Consider the following 22166-nt stretch of genomic DNA (forward strand, 5'->3'; position numbering starts at 1 on the left):
TATCACATGGCATGTTTTCCCAAGACAGACTTACCCAGCATGTCACCCCACCCACCTACTGGGACAGGTGGACAGAGCACCTCCTCCCCAGCATTAGCACAGGGTCTCCCTCCCCACCCCCAGAAGAAGCCACTCACTAATGCATGTTTTCCCACAGAGAGAGACATCTCTGCAGGCCATGCCAGATGGTCATTTTTTTCCCTTCTCTCATGCCCTCCTGGCCCCTTCTCCACTTTCCATGGTTCCTCTAAATCAAAGAACCCACTCATCTGTCAGCAGATTTGCCCTCCCCCTACCCGCAGCCCGCTCTCCCCGGTGAAGATGGAGGCACAGCAGGCAGACAAGCCAAAGCCCTGCGGGGCTGCTGCCTGGCCTCCGCCTCCTCCAGGCTCCACATGCCTTCCCTCTGCTTGGCTGTCTCAGCAAACTCTCCTGGGCCCCACACGAAACATCAGGAGCCTCCAGGGCACCGACCGGCAACAGCTAAGAGAAGCAACAGACCACGTGCTCTCGGCCTCTCAGCCCCACCACCCACAGGGAGGTGCTTTGCAAGGCCCAGGACTCAGACCCCCCACCTCACTCCGGTAGCCAGGGGGTCTCCTGGAAACAGCTCATTGAGTCCAGTGAGGTGGGGAGTGGGGCGCACCCCTCCTCGTCCCGGCCAGCAGAATGGCCATGATATCTGGAGTCAGGGCACCGCTCCAAGCAGTACCCCCAAGCTCTTCATTCCAGGGAAGGGGCAGAGCCAGCAGAACTGAGGATGGCCTTGGCCTGTCCTCCAGGGTATTTCAAAGTTTCAACTTCCCGGAGTAACTAATAATTCTAATTTTGTAGACAGAAGGATCCCAGGGCTGGAGAGCGCAGGAAGAGGAGTAGAAGAAGTGGGAGACAGAGTGAGAACAGAAATGCTACTTTTTAAACCTTAAGGAACATGGAGGGGTCCAACTTGTGACTCAGCTCTGGGAAGCTGGACTGAAGGAGCGGGAAACAGCTGCAGACCCGCGCTAAGCTGTGGACAGCTTCCCCCAGGCTAGAGAGGCTGCTGTGACAAGACTCACCTGGAAAAAAAGGCTCTGTTGTTTTTGTTTGTTTGTTGGGTTTTTTTTTTAATCTGTTCAGGAGCTTCTTCCTAGGCACCACTCCAGGGCCTGGTTGGCAGGTGTGTCCCTGCCCTACAAGAGCTACGGCTGCAGGTGGGGTACCAGCCTGCCCCCGCTGCGTTCCCGCCTAGTACCCAGGAGCCTCCTGGTGTCCCCGAGGACAGAGCTGGCATGCCCTTGCCCAGAGGCTCCCCTGCGATTCTGTTCCCTGGCACAGTCCCAAGGCATATCGAGTATCTCTGCCCTTGGAATTCCCACTTCCTCATTTCTTTCTTTCTTGCTTGCTTCCCTCTAAGCTGAGCCACAGGTTCCTAAGAGAGCTGCCCAGCCCCCAGGGACCCTTCAGAGCAATAACTCTTCCTGCCAGTTAGAACCCTGCCTTTAAAACCCAGGACAGAGGAGAAAGGCCTCTGAGCTCCCTCAGAACAGTTTTCCCAGCACAACCTAACAGGATGAGGGAACGGGCCCTAGCAACCAGCAGCTTCCCTTCCAGCTACTAACATCTATGACTCTGTAAGTGCCAGGCAGCTAGCTGTGGGACACTGGACAAGCCAAGGGGTGTCTTAGAATCCCTCTCCTCTAAAGGGAAACACGTGAGTCAGGGGACCCAAGGGAAGCTTCATCTCTCAAGGATCATTTAAGAGGCTCCAAGGCTACAGTGAACATCACTCTTACTAAACTTGCCTATATGTTTCCTTTAACATCTTGAAGTTTTCAAAGGTTTTTCTCATTTTTATTTATAAATGCAAAAAAGAAGAGGGGCCTTTATAAATGAGAAAACCAGAACAGAGAGCAAAGTGACTTTCCAGAAGAGAGAGGGACCATTCTTCAAGGGTCAACTCATAACATCTTACATTATATAGGTCTTGACTGGTTTAAACTTCTTCCATGGAAATTGTTTCATTTGCTCCTCCCAACAGTACTGTGGAGGAACTATTATCATTACCTCCATCTCACCAGCCAATAAATCCGAAGGTTGTAGAAGTTGAGAGTCTTGCCAGTGGCTACCTGAACGGTGAGTAGCATGACCTAGCCACAATTCAAGTCTCCTAAACCCAAAGCTATTATCATTCTTCTACACCAGAAGAAGGAGGGTCTGCTGGCTGGCGAGGGACATAAAATTAAAGAAGCTGCCCAACTACATCCACACAAGTAGAGGAGAACTGAGATCCTGGATTTGTGTCGCCCACCAAAGGGGCCCCTGACTCCTCTTCACATCCCCTGACTTGAGTCCCAGCCAACAGCACCAGGCCACATCCCCCCCAGTTAATCGAGGTATCAACCAAGCAGAAGAGCCCTGGAGTGGAATAAAAGGAAGCCCTGCCTTCTAAGTGGCCCAGCCGCGGTCCAGGGCCATTGAGTTCACCCTTGCGGAGCCTCAGGCCGCAACAGTGATGCACGCATGTACACATTCAGGGAGCTCGATTCGAGACACGACCAGTGCTTTCCTTGGCAAGCTGACCCGAAGTTAATCAGAAGGCCCCCTCATTTGTGTGCCAGAGTACAAAAGACATTCTGTTCAGGAAGTTCAAGAAGAAAAACCGAAGAGCCAGGACCGCAGCTGTTCCTGCTTCCCACAGGGAAACCAAAAGCAGCCACTGAGCCTCCTGAGGCCCAGGTTAAGGTACAACATGCCTGAGCGGAAGCTCGTCTTCTGCGGGGTCTCCACCGCGGGGAGTGTCCACTGCACGAAACCTCCTGATGAGATCACTGACAACCTTAGCGATCCCATCACCTATACAAGTGCCTTTCCGGAACCATCTCCTCTCTGAGGCCACACTGAGTTCACCACACACCAGCCCTCTAGGTCAGGATAAGTTTTACCAAAACACAGGACCAGCAGTGTAGAAGCAATACGTGGCATGGTCACCGCATGCCCTGAGACTTGATTCAAACATTAACCAGGGAATCCATTCAGCACAACCACAGTACTTAACGGCTCCTCAGGTAGCCTAGCTCTTAGCAGCAACTCACTCAGAGATGTCGGGATAAGGACCCTCTTGACAGGTCCCACACCCCCAGACACCCCCTGCCTCCACCCCATACATTTGTTTAGGAAAACTTGTGATGGATTTTATTAATAATAAAGGAAGACAGCTTGCTTCTTATCAGGCTACCTGGGGGACAGAGAGAGAGGAGAGACTGACCCTAGTTCAGACATCCCTAGGACAGTCCCTCTCTCCTAATAACTACCCCAGAGAGACTTGGAGCTCACCGCAGCTCCCAGCTGAGTTAATTAGCTTTTATTTTTTTCATTAGGTCAGACATAGCAGCGCCCAAAGACAAAACAGTGTTCACTAGAACAAACCCAGCCACCCAAAAGACACTGGAGTTTCCATGTAAGACCTACAAACACATTGCGGGAGTGATGATAATTCTTTTTTCTTTTTCTACATAAAAGACTCTTCCCGTAAAATTTCCTGAGCCTTTGCGCTAAATAAAAGTAAGATGATGTTTCCTATAGTGAAGTCTAAACACCTCAGGTTCAGCAAGAGTGAGATCAGCTAGATTTGCAAAGTCAAGAAAACTGGCTGCTTCCCTCCTCCGTAAGCTAATAGAATCCAACTGTTGGAGGATGACATCATTCCTGAGCCCCAAACCCTGAGCAGAGCAGAGCATACAGACACTCGCCTGCCTCCCCGAAAACAGCCCAAGACTACGGCCAGGAAAGGAGGAAAAACAATCCCAGCCGGGAGCTGATCTTACCTGAAAGTCCCGGTGCTTTCCTGCCCACTCCATTCTCGGCAGAGTCTGGCTCACACCACAGTCTGTTAGGGAGCCCAGGGCCCCCAAATCCACTCGCTCCGGCTCCGATACCTGCTGCGAGCTTCCCACAGCTCCTTCCTCTGACCTTTCGTGGCGCTCCTTCCAGCCAAATAAGCGGAGCGCTGCTGGCCGGCCAGGCCAGTCGTCATGGAGACCCTGTTCTCGCCAGCGCTCGCTCCGATCTCTCCCTCCCTCCCTCCCTCCCTCCCTCTCTCTCTCTCTCCCTCCCTCCCTCTCCTCCCCACCCCCCACCCCCTCGCAGTCCCCCCCTCTCTCCCTCAGTTCTGGGAGGCTTTCACGGAACAGCACTGTCTTTTGATCAGCTGGGGCTCCGCACGCATTCCACTCCTCCTACCTCCCTTCCAGCCAGACAAGGGCTCTGGGCTGCTCCTGGGAACTCGCTTCAGCAGCTCAGAGGGGAGAAGGGAGAAGACAGTGAGTGGACTTGTTTTGCTCCCCTCCAGTGTCTCATTTTTTATAACTGGGAAGAGTCCCGGCTGGGGGCGGCGGGGAGGGAGTCAGCTGGACCGCTTGGAGGGGAAGCCAGCCCTTCCCCTGGGTCCTGGAGCGAGGGCAGGGAGGACCCAGAGGCCCTGCCTTGACTTGTGCACTTGGGGTTTTCCGGGCAGCGGGTTGAGGCGGAAATGCTCACGTCTCAGGAGCTCGCCTGGACGGGCCTCTCTGCTTACCTTGCTGCCTGCCCAGGTTGGGGCGATGACTTTAACCAGTGCAGGGACACATGGTACTAGCGCTGGTGCCAAAGCAGTCTCTCATCTTCCTGCGATGGAGAGGAAAGACTCAGTCAGCACCAGTAAGCATCCTGGGCAAGTCCAGAGTCACAGCCAAAGCATCAAATGCGATACAGATACAGCCAAAAGCCCGGGCTTTCTGTGAGCTGCCGTCAGTCAGAAATGCTATCAGTCCTGACCAAAAGCTAGCACAGAGCCTGGAACACGGCAAGTCCTCAAAGTTTAATTCCCTGGTACATATTTCTATGGTGTAATATTCTTTTACAGGATCTATCTTGTTTGATCCTCAAAACCTTTTGAAACATATTGTCATATTGTGTTAGTCACTCAGTCGTGTCCAACTCTTTTGTGATCCTGTGGACTGTAGCCCATCAGGCTCCTCTGTCCACGGAATTCTCCGTGGCAAGAATACCAGAGTGGGTTCCATTCCATTCTCCAGGGCATCTTCCCTGTCCAGGGATTGCAGCTGGGTCTCCCACATTGTGGGTAGATTCTTTACCGGCTGAGCCAGCATTATTATCACCATTTTATAGATGGGAAAACTGAGGCTCGAGGGGATCAAATGTTTAGTCCATGGTAACAAAGTTAGTTTGGCAGTCGAAGTACGAACAGTAGAGACCAATCTGCTGCCCCCTAGCCTGGTACTTTCCTCTAAAGTACACGGCCATCTGATCTTACAAACTAACAACTTTTTTGACAGCCAGTCATGAGATACAAGGCTGGATTCCCTGGGGAAGATAAAGACTCCTTCTGAGTCATGATAAGATAGGCTCAATTATCATCCTTTCAGCCTTGAAGGCTCTGAGATAGCCTCTATGAGATGTGAAACATATTGGCGCACAGATTAAAGAAAAAAAGTCCTGCCCTACATTACTTTATAATTTTCCAAAAAACTCTCACAAATCTTGGCTCATCTCTCAAACCCAACAGACCCGGAGTTAGGATTCCTGTTATCATACTAATTTAACAAATTTTTTTAAAAATCTAAAAGAGAGGTCAAATAACTCGCTCCAGGTCACAGAACCAGAAGATAGCTGATCTAGAAATAATACCCAAGCCTTTCAGCTCTCTTTCGTGTACTAAGTAGAGCAGTTCCAAGGGCACCAGACAAAGCCGGGGTCAGAAGACCAGGCAGTGCTGGGCTCCGTGACAGCCATATGCCCTTGGGAAGTCACCAAGCCTTCCAGCTTTTACCCATAAAACCCATCCCCTGGGCAAGTGACAGGTAATTTTAGCTCTCCTAACCAACTTTACGTTAGCCTCACTACTTGTTACCATTGCATTCTGACTCCCCCAATTAAATGTTTACTCAGAAAAAACAAGCCCATACGAATGCGAATTTGACCCTATAGGATCAGCTCGCCTACCTTTTTCTATAAAATTTTTCTTAGTGGCCATCACATTTCTTCTCTTTGACCTAGAAATCGCACTCCTTCTACCACTACCATGAGCTTGCCATGGGATAAGCATGAAAAGATGTGTGTGAAAGCATTCTCCTTAAATCAGGCACTGATCTAAGAATTTCATTCATCTCAGCTGCTCTTCATCACAAACAAAAACCTGGGGCAGTAGGTATGCCCCCTAGAAAAGGACACAGAGGCTCAAGGAAGATATTTTTCAATATGTGTTAGCTGCTCAGTCATGTCCAACTCTTTGTGACCCCATGGGCTGTAACTTGCCAGTCTCCTCTGTCCATGGAATTCTCCAGGCAAGAATACTAGAGTGGGTTACCATTTCCTTCTCCAGGGGATCTTCCCAACCCAGGGATCGAACCTGGGTCTCCTGTATTGCAGGCAAATTCTTTACCATCTGAACCACCAAGGAAGCCCCATATTTTTCTTTTTTTTTTTTTTTTTTTCGTGTTTCATGTATTATTGTAGGCACATATTTCCTTTACTTTTAGCTGGAAGTTATATGCCCCCAACCCCATATTTTTCAATGCTGTTTCCTCAAACAGTGCTAGAGAGATCCTGATGGAATCTTTAATGCAGAGACCCCTTGCAGAATCTTTGTGTTTTTGACTAACCTTCAATATTATTGCAAATTTCTTAAAACAAGATTTTAATTCACTCTAGTTTAAAAGGTAAATATATGCAAGAGATAAGGTAGGAGGAGCATCACAAAATCCAGCAGGAAATAACAGGGTGGCACCAACCCTAAGCAGGGGACACTGCTGCTTCAGTGAAGCAACAAGAGTGTCAAAGAGGGCACACTCAACCAGCCACTAGAAATACCCAGTCCAACACCCCAACCCAAGTACCAACTCAGGAATTCCTCAAAGGCCCTAGTGTCCCCTATCTGTGAAGGACAGGATAAAAGGGCAAGGGCAACACCATCAAAGCAGTCACCTTCTCCCTTGTCCCGTTCCCAACAGGCAGTGTTCTGCTCTTCTCCTGATCCCTAAAATGCACATTCCACCTGCCCAGGCTCCATACTGAGAAACAAGAGGCAATACCCATTCATTTCTACAATAAGACACTAATCACAGTTATAATACCAACTCATGTTTATTGAGTGGGCTTCCTTGGTGGCTCAGCAGTAAAGAATTCACCTGCAGTGCAGGAGACTTGGGTTTGATCTCTGGGTTGGGAAGATCCCCTGGAGAAGGAAATGGCAACCCACTCCAGTATTCTTGCCTGGGAAATCCCATGGACAGAGGAGCCTGGCGGGCTACAGTCCATGAGGTGGCAAAGAGTCAGACACGACTTAGCGACTAAACAACAAACACCATATACCAGGCATTCCTCTAAGGAGCATGAAGGGTCAGGGCGGGTTACTAAAGCTGATACAAGTCAGTCTCTCTCTAAAGTAATGCAAACTTCAAAAAGCCCTCCAGACCAGACCTGACACAGAATGCAGGCCATGCGCCCCCTGGTGGCACACTGGGGTTATAGTGGTTCCTTAGGGCCTTGTCCTGGGTTGGGGGGAGAGGGGCCCAGATAGGGACACAGTAAGTGCCCCACCAGTGGGAGAACTGGAATCTCCGCTGGGTGCTGCTATTGTGTGTAAGTTCCTTGAACTGGGCAGAGCAAGAGGTCAGCTGAATCCTGCTGCCTCTGCAAGGCTAGATTCAGATCAATCCTACCTGACCTTTCCGGAAAGACAGGAACCTGTAACCTGTGTGGTCTGCTGGGAGTCCCCATGCAGACTTGTACTGGCAAGGAGAAACCTTTGTGCATCCCTACTTCTTTCTGGCCCGCAGCCAATCCACTTACCAACTCCAAACAATGCTACTTCCTAGATATATCTTTCATCTGTCCATTTTCCTACACCTCATTGCCACCCCAATCTCTCCCCTTAACTGCGATGAAAACCTCCGACTGCCCCAGCTTTCACTCTTGCCCTCACAGCTCCATTCTCCATGGAGGTGTCTGAATCACCCTTTTACACTAGATCATGTCATTTCCTGCTTAACACACTTCAATGTCTCCCCACTGCATTCAGGGCAAAATCTAAAATCTTCCCGTGTCCCTATAAGGCCCTGGATGACTCTTCTTCAGTTTCCTGCCCTCCCCCTCTGGGTGCCAGCTCCGTGAGCCTCCTTTTAGTTCCCCAAAGTGTCAGAGTTTCTCCAGGCTGTTCCCCTTTGCCTTGGACGCTCCCCTGCACCACAGTCTTTGCCTGGCTGAATCTTACTCGGCTCCACTTGCCTCTCACTTCCTAAGAGAAGTCTGCGACCCTCCAGTCTGAATAAGGACTTAACCCCCCTGGCACTCACCATAATCTGTAATTGCTCCCTTGTGCCATTATGTGCTTCCCCGAAAGTTCCTTAGGAGCGGAAACCTTGACTGTTTTGCTAACCACCTTATTCTCTGCATTTAGTATAGGGCCCAGCTTATAGCTGGCATGCAGTAAAAATCTGCTGAATGAATGCATAAAATCCCATTCCTTCCTGTCCAACAGGAAGAAGAAACTTAGAATGGCTATTTCATGTCACTCATTGCATCTTTTCATAGACTTACAAACTATAATTACATCTCTTTTCCTCATGTGCCTTGCCTGTGGGCTCAACCAAAAATTCCTGTAAAGTCTCCCTGCGGTTTGTTTCCCAGAACTTCCCTCGTAAGGTCACTCTTCTGGGGACGCACTCCAGGGTTTTACAGTCTTTCCCATTCCCAGAGAGGCCACTCACAGGCACTCCAACACCACAGTCACTGCCAAACCATGCAGGATTCGGGAACGGCCCAGCGCCCACAGATGAGCAGTTTCTCTCGGGTCAGCTCCATTCAAGCACAAAAATGCTTTCTCTCACCTCCCCTGTGCAGGTCACTATGCTTACTGAAAATATACATTTACTTTAAAAAGCCATCTTATGTTTTATATAATTTGGAGATGGGTATACATACTGTTTTGAGAAAAAAAAATGGTTTTCCATTACTAAAAAGAAACTGAAAACTACTCTCTGGGGGAAAGACAATCAAGACCTAACTAACAGCAACAGCGGTGTGACTAAGTCCAAACCCCTCCCGTGACAGGCGTCACCCCAAAATTTGAAATCCCTTTGGCTGCATCTGTCATACTCCCCTACTACTACCATTGCAATATAGGCACAGGCACAGCACACTGCCTGCTGCTCTGAAAACTGCAGTTTTTTTTCTCTTCCTCCCCCGACTGCTCACACTGTTACCTTTTTTCTGAGTGCCTCTCTTGCCCAACTAGCAAAACCATATTACCTTCAAGGCCCAACTCAGTTACTACCTCCTCTGTGAAACAGTTCTTGATCTCCTGGCGGGATCTGTCTGTCTACTCTGCAAGCCCACAGCAGTCTGAAGATGCCTTTACCATGGTATTTATATAATTTTATCACTGTTACTTGCACTCCTGTCTCCCCCACAGTTGCGAGCCCCTTGAAATCTACCCACTTTCATATTTCATTCAGAGTCGGCAATGAATTAAAGTGTTAAATAAATCATTTTAAAAGACCCTTAGAAAAAAAAAAGAAGAAACAGCTGTCCCCTCGATAAGATGAAAGAATTTGAGAGAAGAATTCAAGAGGAGAAAAAAAATATATATATATATACATATATGTATATGAGCATTAGATTCTAGATTTGGTCACTATAAGAGATGATACTCTATTCTTGTCCCTTTATAAACTGAAATGCCAAATGTGAAAACAAAGGAGCAGAATAAATCTCTTAAAGTCACTCTTTACTTTGGGAGCACTGGAATTCAAGAAAAGAAAGCTGCTGTTATCTCAATATTGGTCTTCCTTGGTGGCTCAGCAGTATAGAATCTGCCTGCCAATGCAGGAGACATGGGTTCGATCACTGTGTTGGGAAGATCCCCTGGAGAAGGGAATGGCAACCCACTCCACTATTCTTGCCTAGGAAATCCCGTGGAGAGAGAAGCCTGGAGGGCTATAATCCACAGGGTCACAAAAAAGTCAGATACAACTTAGCAACTAAACAACAACAATCTCAACGTTACTAGTTGGATCCTAGAAAGCCTAAGAGATGCAGTATAACTTCAGATGCCCCTAGGGAGCCTAGCTCCCAATGCCCACCAGACAGGTCCAGCAGCACGTCCACAGAGGACACCCCATGCTCCCCATGTGTCCTACCCATTCTCCGACATTGGGCTCTGGCTGCCATGTGAGTAGACAGGTTTGCATAAGAGCTCTTTAGGACTTTACAATTATCCTTTTCTAGCTGTGAGTGGCAATGTGATTAAGAAGGGAAAAACTAAAAATCCAGGAGCAGAGAGAGTCATCAGGTCCTGGTTACAGGGCGGTGAGAGCGTGAGCAAGCCCTTGTGCCCCATAGGACCTCTGCCTTTTCCTGCATATAGTGAGACGGCTGTTGGGCTGTTGGAACTAGCGGTTCTCCAGTGGGCCCTTCTAGTGTCAATGTTCTATTGTATTGCTCTTTGGCAGTCACCCAGACCTGTTGTTCTATCCTAGTCACCCAGTCCCCTTGCTTCCTGAATGAGTCCAAAGCAGCAGAAAGATGTCTTGTTTCAGGGGCTACAAAGTTTTCGTCTAAGTTCTCTTGGAAGGCAATCTGCTTACTGCCAATCAAGCAGTCTGTTCATGAGCTCTACAGGGGCTTTGAATTGACAAAACAAATGTCTCCCTCCAGATGGCAACCCCAGCCCTCCTGTGCTCAAGAACCAGAGCTGGCAGGACGCCTCGTGTGCTGGCCACTGCTGCAGCCACTTTGCTTCACAGCCTTCCTGGGGAAACAGAGAAATATCCCTTCTTTGCTCAAGTCCTGCATTTTACATAAAGAAATTCTTCCAGGACCTTATTCCTGCTGTAAATCCACCTGCTTCTGACCCATTTCCTACCCACGCCCCTCTAACCCCAAGGCTCTGAACTAGGAAAGCATGGGTGCAGCCTATAGTGACCCTAGATCCCACTACCCTGTGATGAAGTGGCTACTGGACCTCTTCATGCTGGATTGAGCAGCTCTCCTTCCACGTGCCAGCCTTCCAGCCCTCGTCCATCTCCACTCAAGCTCACAATCCTCAATATGAAGCTCAAAGTTCAGATCCCCAGGACACAAAGGACTCAAGTGCTTTGATCCAGCCTCTTGGAATATCTGTTAGTCTCTTGGAGAGCCTATACATGGGCTAATTTCTAGAATCTCTCAAATCCACAGACCCCCCGACCACTGCACCTTGTTAAGTCCAAGCACTTTAACACTGGGCCACATGAACACAGTCTTGGGGCCAAGAACAACTGGATCAAGGAGGCAGTATCCCTCATCCCCTCTGGAAAAAACATTTATCCTTCCAGAATGGGCTTCCCGTGTTTACTTGGCTCAGAAGTCCAAACTCAGCCAAGATCTTATCAGTCATGACTGAAACATCAGGATGGGGGAGTCAGGGTACAAAGTGAGGAAAAAGGAGATAGAGGAATAAGAGGAATGTGGACTCAAATGGCTTTTCCATGATGTAATCAATGAAATACTTTGAGCCTCAGAAAGGAGTATCCCTCAGAATAAGATCTGGGCAAAGCAGAGGGAAATGTGGGTCCAGACCATATCACCTCCTCCATGCTGTCTCCCCTGATTTTCCCAGATTCAACTGGATTCTCTACTCCCACCCACTGTACTTCTTAGAATAGTCTACAACTCCAGTGCCTGCTGTGTTCACTGCCTTGTATTTTAGTGTATCAAGGTTTATTCAGCTTGTTTCTCCTACTAGCCTATGTCTTAACTTGAGCCTAGTTTAGAGTTCCATACATAGTACAGTTAATAAATTGTTAACATATGAACTAAAGAAACCAACCAACTAAACCAACCAATGAAAATGCTATAACTACATAGCTATAGCTACATGATCCTAATAAGGGATCAACAACGTATCACCACAGAACCTAAACCACTTGGTGCTAGCACCTTAGAGTGCTCCAAGGTTTTCGTGCTGTGTCTATAAGATGATTGTAAGTGGTATAAGAATATTTTTTTTTAATTTTAATGCTTTTATATTTATCGTAATGTGTATTTTTTTTTTAAAGATAGTCAGCTATTAACCCCCTTTTCACTGATCTCATTCACGAGGCCAGTGCTTAAGAAAGTATATATGTTTGTTTGCTTTTAGTTTTGCTTTGCTAAAATTAGTGGGTAAGAGTTTAAAGAGAAATGGGACACTTCAAAGTATCTCTCTCAGAAATCTGTACTGATTACAAAGCACTTGTCAATGGAGAAACCTGGCAGACATATCTAACCAAGTGATCAAAGTTAACATTACTAGTAATCAGACACATCAGCGTCACGTACCCTTGACATGAAGCACTAATAAGGGCATTGCACCTCTGTGGTGTTCTTCCCCCAAATCCATAAGCTTAGTCTGATTTTGAGAAAGCACTAAACAAACCATCTGGAGGGACATTCTACAAAATACCTGCCCAGTACTCCTCAAAAATCTCAAGGTCATAAAAGACAAGGACAAACTGAAGGACTGCCGTAGACTGGAGGAGACTAAGACACAACGTCTAAATGTAATGTGGTATCCTAGGTTCCACTGTGGAACAGAAAAAGGACCTTAATGGGAAAGACTAATGAAAACCAAATTAAGTCTATAGTTTACATTATACTAATGTTAATTTCTTAGTTGATAATTGTACCAGAGCTATGTTAAGGAACTTGTACTATCTTTGCAGCTTTTCCGCAAATCTAAAATTATTTTAAAATAAAAAGTCTTTTAAAAGTCAATTTAAAGGTAAATAAATGAAAGTATATATGGTACAAATCACAAAGATGGTTAAGAATGACTCAAGACTGAGAAGCAAGAGTGGTCACTCTTTACACCTACATCCAAGGAAGGCTGCCCCAGAATAAAAATCAAGGCTGTAGAAGAATATTTAGTAAAACTGGGAAGCATTCAGTTTATATTACTTAGATAAAAAGTAACTATCCCATTTTTGTTAAAAAAAAAAATACATATATCACATATGTGCTGCACAGAAAAAAATGTCTGTACTGAAATAAAAATATCTTATCCTGAACCAAGTACAGAAGGCATTTATTAAATAGTAAATGAGATACAGTTTTTGGAAAACATTTTGGCTAGATCAATTAAAATCTTCATATCCTTTGACTCAGTGGCCTCATTTCTGCCAAGTTGTCTTAAAAAAAAATTTCAAACTATGAGAAAAAGAAATGCATGTTCCCAAATTATATATAACAATGAAAATGAGAAACAAATTCCACATCAGCCATTACTAGATTGGTAAATTTCAAATGTTTTTTGACCATTTGTTGCTGTTCAGTGGCTAAGTTGTATCCAACTCTGCTACCCCATGGACTGCAGCACACCAGGCTTCCCTGCTCTTCTCTATCTCCCGGAGTTTGCTCAAACTCATGTCTGTTGATTCAATGATGCCACCTAACCATCTCATTCTCTGCTGCCCACGTCTTCTCCTGCCCTCAATTTTTCCCAGCATCACCGTCTTTTCCAGTGAGTTGGCTCGCCACATCAGGTGGCCATGCTTCATTTTTGACCATGACCCATATTAAAAAAAAATTACATTTTACGTAGTAATACAGTATGTGCATGTATGAAAGTGTGTGCACACGTGTATGTGTACAAATCTGAACCAAAAAGATTTCTTCAAACAACATTTATCTTTACTGTGTGTGAGGCTCTCTGTTGTTTTCTTTTTTTCCCCTCTGTTGTTTTCTATCCTAATCTATTTCATTAAAAAAACAAGCAAGGCTTGTGGAGCCCCGCTAAATTAATTTTGCACTTCACCAATTATGACCTGAAGTCTGAAAAACATTGCACTAGATAGACAGTTGTGCGGCCATTAAAAGAAAGACTATAATCCACAAAACTATAAAAAGTGAGCAGCTCGAGGGAAAGAAAAGAACAAAGAAGGTAGGAGGAAAATTTGCTTCTCACTGTATACTTTTTTGTACCTTTTGAATTTACAATATATACATGTATTACTTATTTAAAAAGTGACTGTGAGGACTTTAACAGTATCAGATAATGCTAATAATGCATGACAAAGCTATAACTACATTAAAATGTAAAAACACATACAAGTAAAAAAGGAAATTATACCAAAACAACAATCATGTTAGCAACTTTTTCCTTCTTACGAAGTTCTAAAAATGGGCTTCCCTTGTGGCTCACTAGTAAAGAATAGCCTGCCAATGCAGAAGATGCAGGTTTGATCCCTGGGTCGGGAAGTTCCCCTGGAGAAGGAAATAGCAACCCACTCTAATATTCTTGCCTGGGAAATGCCATGGACAGAGGAGCCTGGTGGGCTACAGTCTATGGGGTCCCAAAAGAGTCAGACACGACTTAGTGACTAAACACCAACAGCAAAGATCTAAATACTCCACACTGTTACTACTCTATAATTTAACACAAAAATCTATTTTCTAAAATTAATGCAACTACTGGAAAGGGCACATAGGAGATTTCAAAGCTAACAGTAATATTTTCTTTATTAAGCTGGGTGGTAAATACATGAATATTCACATTTAAACCGTACACATAAAAATTATATTTATATCTATATTTTTAATAACATTTTTAAAATAAAAGATTGCAAAAGTGGACCCTCTCTTCAGGTCGGCCTCTCCTCACCCTCAAATTCAAGAAGACATTCAGCAAAGTGTTGGGCTAGGATTTAAAACTGTCACTCAAATGGATACCTTCCATTTTTGTAAACAGGTTGTAACATGTTAGAACCTGGCTTCTAAAGATTTCCATTTAGAACTTTGTAGGTGGGCTGGTTTCAGTGTTCCATTCATATCCAGGACTCCTTTTAAGTATGTTCTTTTGCTTTCCCTTCCCCCCCACTAAGCCATTGTTTATTCTTTCATATTTTTAGTCACATATAAGCTCTTCTGAGCAAAGGGGCCATTTCTATTCATCTTTGAATTTCCAACAGGCTATAATACAGTATTTTCTTTGCACACAGCAAATGCTTAATAAGTATTTAGTAAATAGGCAATATCATATGCAAAACTCCAGAACAGTGTATGTGAAACATGAAAAGTAGCAAGGACATACAGAAGGAAGCACTGATCACTGGAGATTAAGTAAGGCCATGCTAAAAAAAAAGTATTACTTTTATCTAAGTAGAGTTAACAGAGAATTATAAGCCTGGAGGCTCAGATGGTAAAGAATCTGCCTGCAATGCAGGAGACCCAGGTTCCATCCATGGGTGAGGAAGATCTGCTAGAGAAGGGATAGGCTCCCCACTCCAGTATTCTTAGGCTTCCCTGGTAGCTCAAACAGTAAAGAATATGCCTGCAGTGCAGGAGGCCTGGGTTCAATCCATGGGTTGGGAAGATCCCCTGGAGGAGGGAATGGCAACCCACTCCAGTATTCTGGCCTGCAGAATTCCATGGACAGAGGAGCCTGGCAGGGTCGCAAAGAGTCAGACAGGAATGAGTGACTTTCACTTCACTTTATAATGGAGAATAACAGAGATAATGTATGTAAAACCCTCAGCAATAGAAAGCAAGTGCTCTATAAAAAATAGTCTGGGAGTTTAAAAAATAATATGCACACATACTTATGCGATAAATATTTGTATATGGTATATATTATGTATCACATAAATAAACACATACATGTGCACACACACATGGAAGAACGCTGGGACACAATTTATTTGAACTTCAGAAAAATCCCTCTTGATGTGATGGATACAACAGATGGGCACTGGCAGAAGCTTAATCTGGTAACTCAGAAGAGCTGGGTCCAAACGGATGTGCAAGATGGATCAATATCAACGAAGAAGGAGTGTTCTGGAGCTCCTAGAAGTCTGGACATTCCTATCTGTTCTAGATGCTCTCTTGGTCACTCTTTTTTATAAATGACACAGACGATGCACAATAATAAAAAATGCATGTAACAAATTAATTGGGAGAGAAAATTAATATAGTAGAGGAAATTATTTTTTAAAAAGGCCCCCACAAACTATAGAACTATAGGTTAAGTATGACAAGATGAAATGTTAAAAGGACAAAAGATATGTTTACACAAATTTATAAAAAAAAAAACCCTGCATGACAAGAGGATGAAAATGGTATAAGTGAAAAACACTTAAGGAATGGTTCAGTATGAGTTAACTAGTGAGTCAATGTGATTTTGAGTTTACTGACTAGAATACAGAGCCCCAAGTCAAATGAGGTCCATGTCTTAGTTTGCTTCATTCTAGTTAGAAAAGTAGTGTATCCAGGGGACACACACTATATTTGCAGTGCATGCTTTCATGCTCAATTGCTCAGTCATGTCCGACTCTTTGCGACCTCATGGACTATAGCCCGCCAGGCTCCTCTGTCCATGGGATGTTACAGGCAAGAATACTGGAATGGGTTGCCATTCCCTTCCCCAGGGGATCTTCCAGACTCCAGGATTCTGCAGCTCCTACATTGGCAGGCAGATTCTTTACCTCTGAGCCACCTCAGAAGCCCTATATTTGCAGACCTGGGGTAAATGGAGTCCTAACAATATCACAGGCAATTACGCTGAAGGCAACAAAGAAAATCAAGTCTGTGGAACCTCTTAAATTGAAAAATAAGAAAACATTCTGGTTCATGAAGCTGTTAAATCCTCCTACAGGAAGATACAAAACTACGCCACGACTTATTCTCATGGAGTCATCTCTGGGAACTAGTGGCGAGATGAGATTTAAAAAACTCACAGAAAGAAAAGATAGCTGAGGCCTATCTCATCTGCCCTTTGGCCCTTTCGCAACTCACATCAGAGCCTCTCATCTGGGTCTCTGACCATCCAGGCTCTAGTGAGGATACAGGGAAACTCAGGAATCCCATTTTTACTCATCATTTCCCCAAACCAAGGTTCACCATGATCAAAATTACAAAGTGATATTTTTAACTATCAGTGTGAATTTTTGTGAACCTTTAACCTGCCATACTAAGCTGTTGTGAGCAAGGACTCAGGTCTAACTGTTGTAACCGAAACATTAGACAGGAGGACTGCAGCAACTCAGCTCCATCAGGCACTCTGGGATATATACATACCAGTGTCATGCTTCCAAGGACTGAAGAATGAGGAGAAGAGAATAGCAGAGGCCCCTCAAAATTCAGTTCTTATCCTAGAAACATGGATGGTGGCCCTGGTCAATGGATGAGTATCATACCAAATAAACTTCAATATCCTATAGTAGAAGGACCCTTCCTTCTCTTCTGCTCCAAGGATAGGAACCTAGAAGTTTCTGATTTATGCAATGATTAGCTCTTTACTTAACGATACATGCACTAGGTATATCCCATTTTTTTATATAAAATAGGTAGAACTAACTTGCCTTTTGTATAAAAAAAGGTGCTTATAAATGTTCATTGACTTAGAAATCAACATAGAGAAACCTACGCAGTAGGGAAAAAAGTCAGACCCAGGTTTCAAGAAAGGGAAGATGGGTGAGATGATGAGAGGATAAAGAGAGGAATGCGGAGGGAGACGAGAGTGCAGTTTAAGATCCTGAAGGACAGAAACAGGAGAAAGCTTGTTTGGAAGTATGAGAATAGCAAATCTTTGGGGAATTCCTGAGTATTACTTGCCAGGATGTCAAAGAACATATCTGAGTATCACTCAGCCTGTGAAGGAAAGAAAAAAATTCAGAAAGCCTATTTTCCTTACGTGGGTGAATCTGATTGCCTATACCCCTTGTATAAAGGGTTAGCTAACACTGCTCATGACAGCATTGTTAGGGAGAGGAGGGCAGAGTAAAACACAAAAACAAAACAAAAAAACAAAAACACACAAGAGGTCAGGGATTACTGTTCCCAGCATAGCAGATGCCAGCAGGAGACTTTCTCACAAGCTGTGGGACTCCTGAAGCTATAACTGGGAGATGCTGGCTCTCCTCAAACCCTAGCAAGCAAAGGAAGTCAACCACGAGAGCATCCTGAAGGTGATGACAGACTGCGCCACTTCTCATCGATGCAGATAACATCTGCAGTCAGTAATGCATCGACACACCTCCTCCAAGGAAAAGGCCCACAGGAGTGAGGAGGGGATCTCTCCTCTACTTAGGGGAGATCCACCAAGAAAATGAGGCATGGCTGCGTCCATGTGCTTCCAAGAGAGTGAAAGCGAAGTGAAAGTTGCTCAGTCGTGTCCGACTCTTTGTGACCCCATGGACTATACAGTCCCTGGAATTGTCCTCAAACCAGGGATCAAACCCAGGTCTCCTGCGTTACAGGTGGATTCTTTACCAGCTGAGCCACCAGGGAAGCCCAAGAATACTGGAGTGGGGAGCCTGTCCCTTCCCCAGCGGATCTTCCCAAGCCAGGAATCGAACCGGGGTCTCCTGTGTTGCAGGCGGATTCTTTACCAACTGAGCTATCAGGGAAGCCCCTTCCAAGAGAGTAACCACTGCTTATTAAGTCAGTGTTCCTCTTCAGACTTGGGATTTCTCCAAACCAGCCAGCAGAAACAGAGCCACCAGCCAATCACTGAGGGTCAGAGACACAGAGACAGCTGTGAGGGCTGTGAGACGGAGACTCTACACTGGGCTTTAAGGGTTTACAAAATCTTTTTGAGGACAATGAAGGTGATCCTCAATTCTGTTTTTCTTTTTTCAACCATGATCTCTCTCTCTTTGTGCTCTGTCTCCTGCTGTGTGGGGCAGTGAGAATGAACATAGGAAGGGAGAGCAAGAGCTCTTTGAATAGAAAGTGAAACCTTAGGGGTGACTGACTGTGGAAGTGAAGGAGAGTCCCGAGTGACTCCCAGATTCTGGCTTCATCCCTGAGCACCAGCCGCCACATCAGGTAATACAGACAAATGAATATCCCAGGATGCTTTGCTGTAGTCATGTCTCAGTTTAACTGGGAGAGGAAGCTGCTCCAACACAGGGAGCTATTTAGACAACATGGCAGACAAGAGTGGAGACAACAAAAATGGAGGAAGGTGAATGAGACAAGAAAAACAGTGAAGGAGACAATGAAAAATGAAAGGAAGGAGAAAGAAAAAGGGGGATGGAAGAAGAAGCCCGTGCGTGTGTGTATGTGTATTTTAAGAGGAGGTGAGGGGATGACATGGAAGACACAAACAGCCTTAACTCTGCAAATACTGAGTTCAAATATTTGGCCACAGCCTACTAACAGCAGAGTGTGTCCTCCTCGGTGGTTAGGTTCTGGGGTCAGCACATAAGGTGAAAATCAGGTGGAATCAAATTACTCTAGAAATTCCCTTAGAGAGGCACCACACTGGAAACCAGCCATTGTCTCTGAGGAAACCCAATTCAATACTTCTCAAATATATTACTTTTGTATACTCTTAGGAATCTCAGCCTAGGAGGACCAAAGGAATCCATCTTCCTTACCTAGTGATTCTCAAAAATAATTCTAGTAGTAGAACCACTGATCCAGTCTGAATCTTCTTGAATTAAGCCTCATTTTGCTCAGAAAGACTGGTAATCACCTAAAGTCACCAAACAAGACAGGACTTTTCTCTGACCCCACACTCCTTCCTCCATGTTTCTCTTGTCTCAAAATTCCCCTAGGAGATAGAAGGCCAAGATGGGAGGTCCTGCTCAACATTAAATAGTTGTGTGAGCTGGGAATAGTACCCACTCCTTTCTTGATCCTAATCTCCCCATCTGGAAAATTAAACCAGTTTTTAGATGAACTCTAAGAGTCCAAACAACTCTGAGATACTTACTGAATGGAAAAAAAAAATAGTGCTTTGAAAAGCACTTCATAAACACAAAGCATCATAATGGTCAGCTCTCACAGGGCAGAAATGTTGGCATCCTCTGCCTTACCCCTCAACTTCACTCTTAGTATTCTATGTCCAGGTCCTACTTATTCTACTTTTGCATCTTCTCTAGGATTCACCCCCTTCCTCTCTATTCCAGTCACAGATGACCCATATCTCTTTGGTGGGTTTCCTTACGGCCAATCTCTGTCCTCTCCAATCTTAGCCTCAGTTCAGTTCAGTTCAGTCGCTCAGTCGTGTCAGACTCTTTGCAACCCCATGAACCACAGCACACCTGGCCTCCCTGTCCATCACCAACTCCCGGAGTCCACCCAAACCCATGTCCATTGAGTCGGTGATGCCATCCAACCATCTCATCCTCTGTTGTCCCCTTCTCCTCCTGCCCTCAATCTTTCCCAGCATCAGGGTCTTTTCAAATGAGTCAGCTCTTCGCATCAGGTGGCCAAAGTATTAGAGTTTCAGCTTCAACATCAGTCCTTCCAATGAACACCCAGGACTGATCTCCTTTAGGATGGACTGCTTGGATTTCTTTGCAGTCCAAGGGACTCTCAAGAGTCTTCTCCAACACCACAGTTCAAAAGCATCAATTCTTCTGTGCTCAGCTTTCCTTATAGTCCAACTCTCACATCCATACATGACCACTGGAAAAACCATAGCCTTGACTAGATGGACCTTTGTTGGCAGAGGAATGTCTCTGCTTTTTAATATGCTGTCTAGATTGGTCATAACTTGCCTTCCAAGGAGCAAGTGTCTTTTAATTTCATGGCTACAGTCACCATCTGCAGTGATTTTGGAGCCCAGAAAAATAAAGTCAGCCACTGTTTCCACTGTCTCCCCATCTATTTGTCATGAAGTGATGGGACCAGATGCCATGATCTTAGTTTTCTGAATGTTGAGCCAACTTTTTCACTCTCCTCTTTCACTTTCATCAAGAGGCTCTTTAGTTCTTCACTTTCTGCCATAAGGGTGGTATCATCTGCATATCTGAGGTTATTGATATTTCTCCCGGCAATCTTGATTCCAGCTTGTGCTTCCTCCAGCCCAGCGTTTCTCATGATGTACTCTGCATATAAGTTAAATAAGCAGGGTAACAATATACAGCCTTGACGTACTCCTTTTTCTATTTGGAACCAGTCTGTTGTTCCATGTCCAGTTCTAACTGTTGCTTCCTGACCTGCATACAGGTTTCTCAAGAGGCAGGTCAGGTGGTCTGGTATTCCCATCTCTTTAAGAATTTTCCACAGTTTGTTGTGATCCACACAGTCAAAGGCCTACTCTCTTCTATAAGAGTTCTTTTCACAAAATTCCACTTTTACTGCTTCATTTCTCATCTCCTGAGCACCAAGGCGGAACTTGCAGAATCCAGATCCACCTCCTCTGGCCAATCATCACAGGGACCATGGAAACTCACACTCTCTCTATGTTCTTACTGTTCTCACAACCAGAACGCTCCCCACCTCTCCTGTGCTTATATGAAGTCTATCCAACTTTCAAAGATTAGAAAAGATCCTGCCTCTTCCAAGAAAGTTTTTCCTCTAGTTTTAAGATACAACCTTCTATTTCTGAACTCTAAACACATTCACAGTTAGTAACCAAACACAGTTAAGACCTCCACATTTTCTATTTGCTTAACAATATTTGTGTCTCCCATTATTAAATTCCCTCATTGAGGGGAAAAAAAGCTTCGTATAATATTTGAATCGTAGTGTTGGTTAAACTGAAATTTTTAGCTAGTACTATTGACTGACTGAAGGCCGAAAAGCAAGATCTTTTGCTCTTGACCATTCACAGGAAATGGTGGGGGAAGGGGAGAAGGGAAGAGGTAGAACCAATACTCTCCCAACTTCAAAAGTACCTTCCCACCTTTTCCTCCCAACTTTCACCTATTCTGCTTGGGGTGGAAAGGCTCTCTCTATCACAGGTTCAAATCAACCTCCTTCCCTGAGGACAAGTCTGAGCACATCAGAGCAGTATGCTCTGTAATATTTAGTTATATTTAGCTCCATTCTTAACCCTGATCCATCTTGATTAGCCCGTATGATAGCAGCAGCTGCTTACAATCCCTGACAGTGGGAATGGAAAGGCAAGAGAGAAATGCAGAAGGAAGAAGAGCCAAAACTAGCAGTGATTTTTGTAATATACATTTCAAATTTGGGCCCTTGAGGGAGGTCTGCTTCTAATTAAGCCCCATCTGTTCTCAAGCCCCAGAGAGGCAGGACAGTCATGGGAAGGTTCTGAAACCTGGCAGGGCATAGACACCTCTACAGGCCATGCCACTGAGGACTGCAAACATCCTCAGGGAGCCAGCAAACTGGAGGTGGGAACTCTGCCTGGCCATCCCTGCCAGGGGATGCTAACATGTGTTGTCACTACCCAGAGTGTCAACACAGCCAAA

The 22166-nt window shown here is 45.2% G+C and overlaps 1 protein-coding gene across 3 annotated transcripts in view; it reads right to left on the bottom strand.

Moving 5' to 3' along the window:
• Nucleotides 1-22166, bottom strand: part of DENND2B (DENN domain containing 2B) — a 163003-nt gene that overhangs the window by 116257 nt on the left and 24580 nt on the right. Inside the window, exon 2 of one of the 3 annotated variants that reach the window (XM_020870839.2) lies at nucleotides 4556-4644. The gene's annotated coding sequence lies outside the window, so the exon portion shown is untranslated. Of the gene's footprint in view, nucleotides 1-3806; nucleotides 4050-4221; nucleotides 4466-4555; nucleotides 4645-22166 lie in introns of those variants that run through there. The other 2 variants (XM_020870841.2, XM_020870838.2) reach the window with 2 other exon arrangements.

The sequence above is a fragment of the Odocoileus virginianus genome, chromosome 10 (assembly GCF_023699985.2).
Source record: "Odocoileus virginianus isolate 20LAN1187 ecotype Illinois chromosome 10, Ovbor_1.2, whole genome shotgun sequence".
Taxonomy (NCBI): domain Eukaryota; kingdom Metazoa; phylum Chordata; class Mammalia; order Artiodactyla; family Cervidae; genus Odocoileus; species Odocoileus virginianus.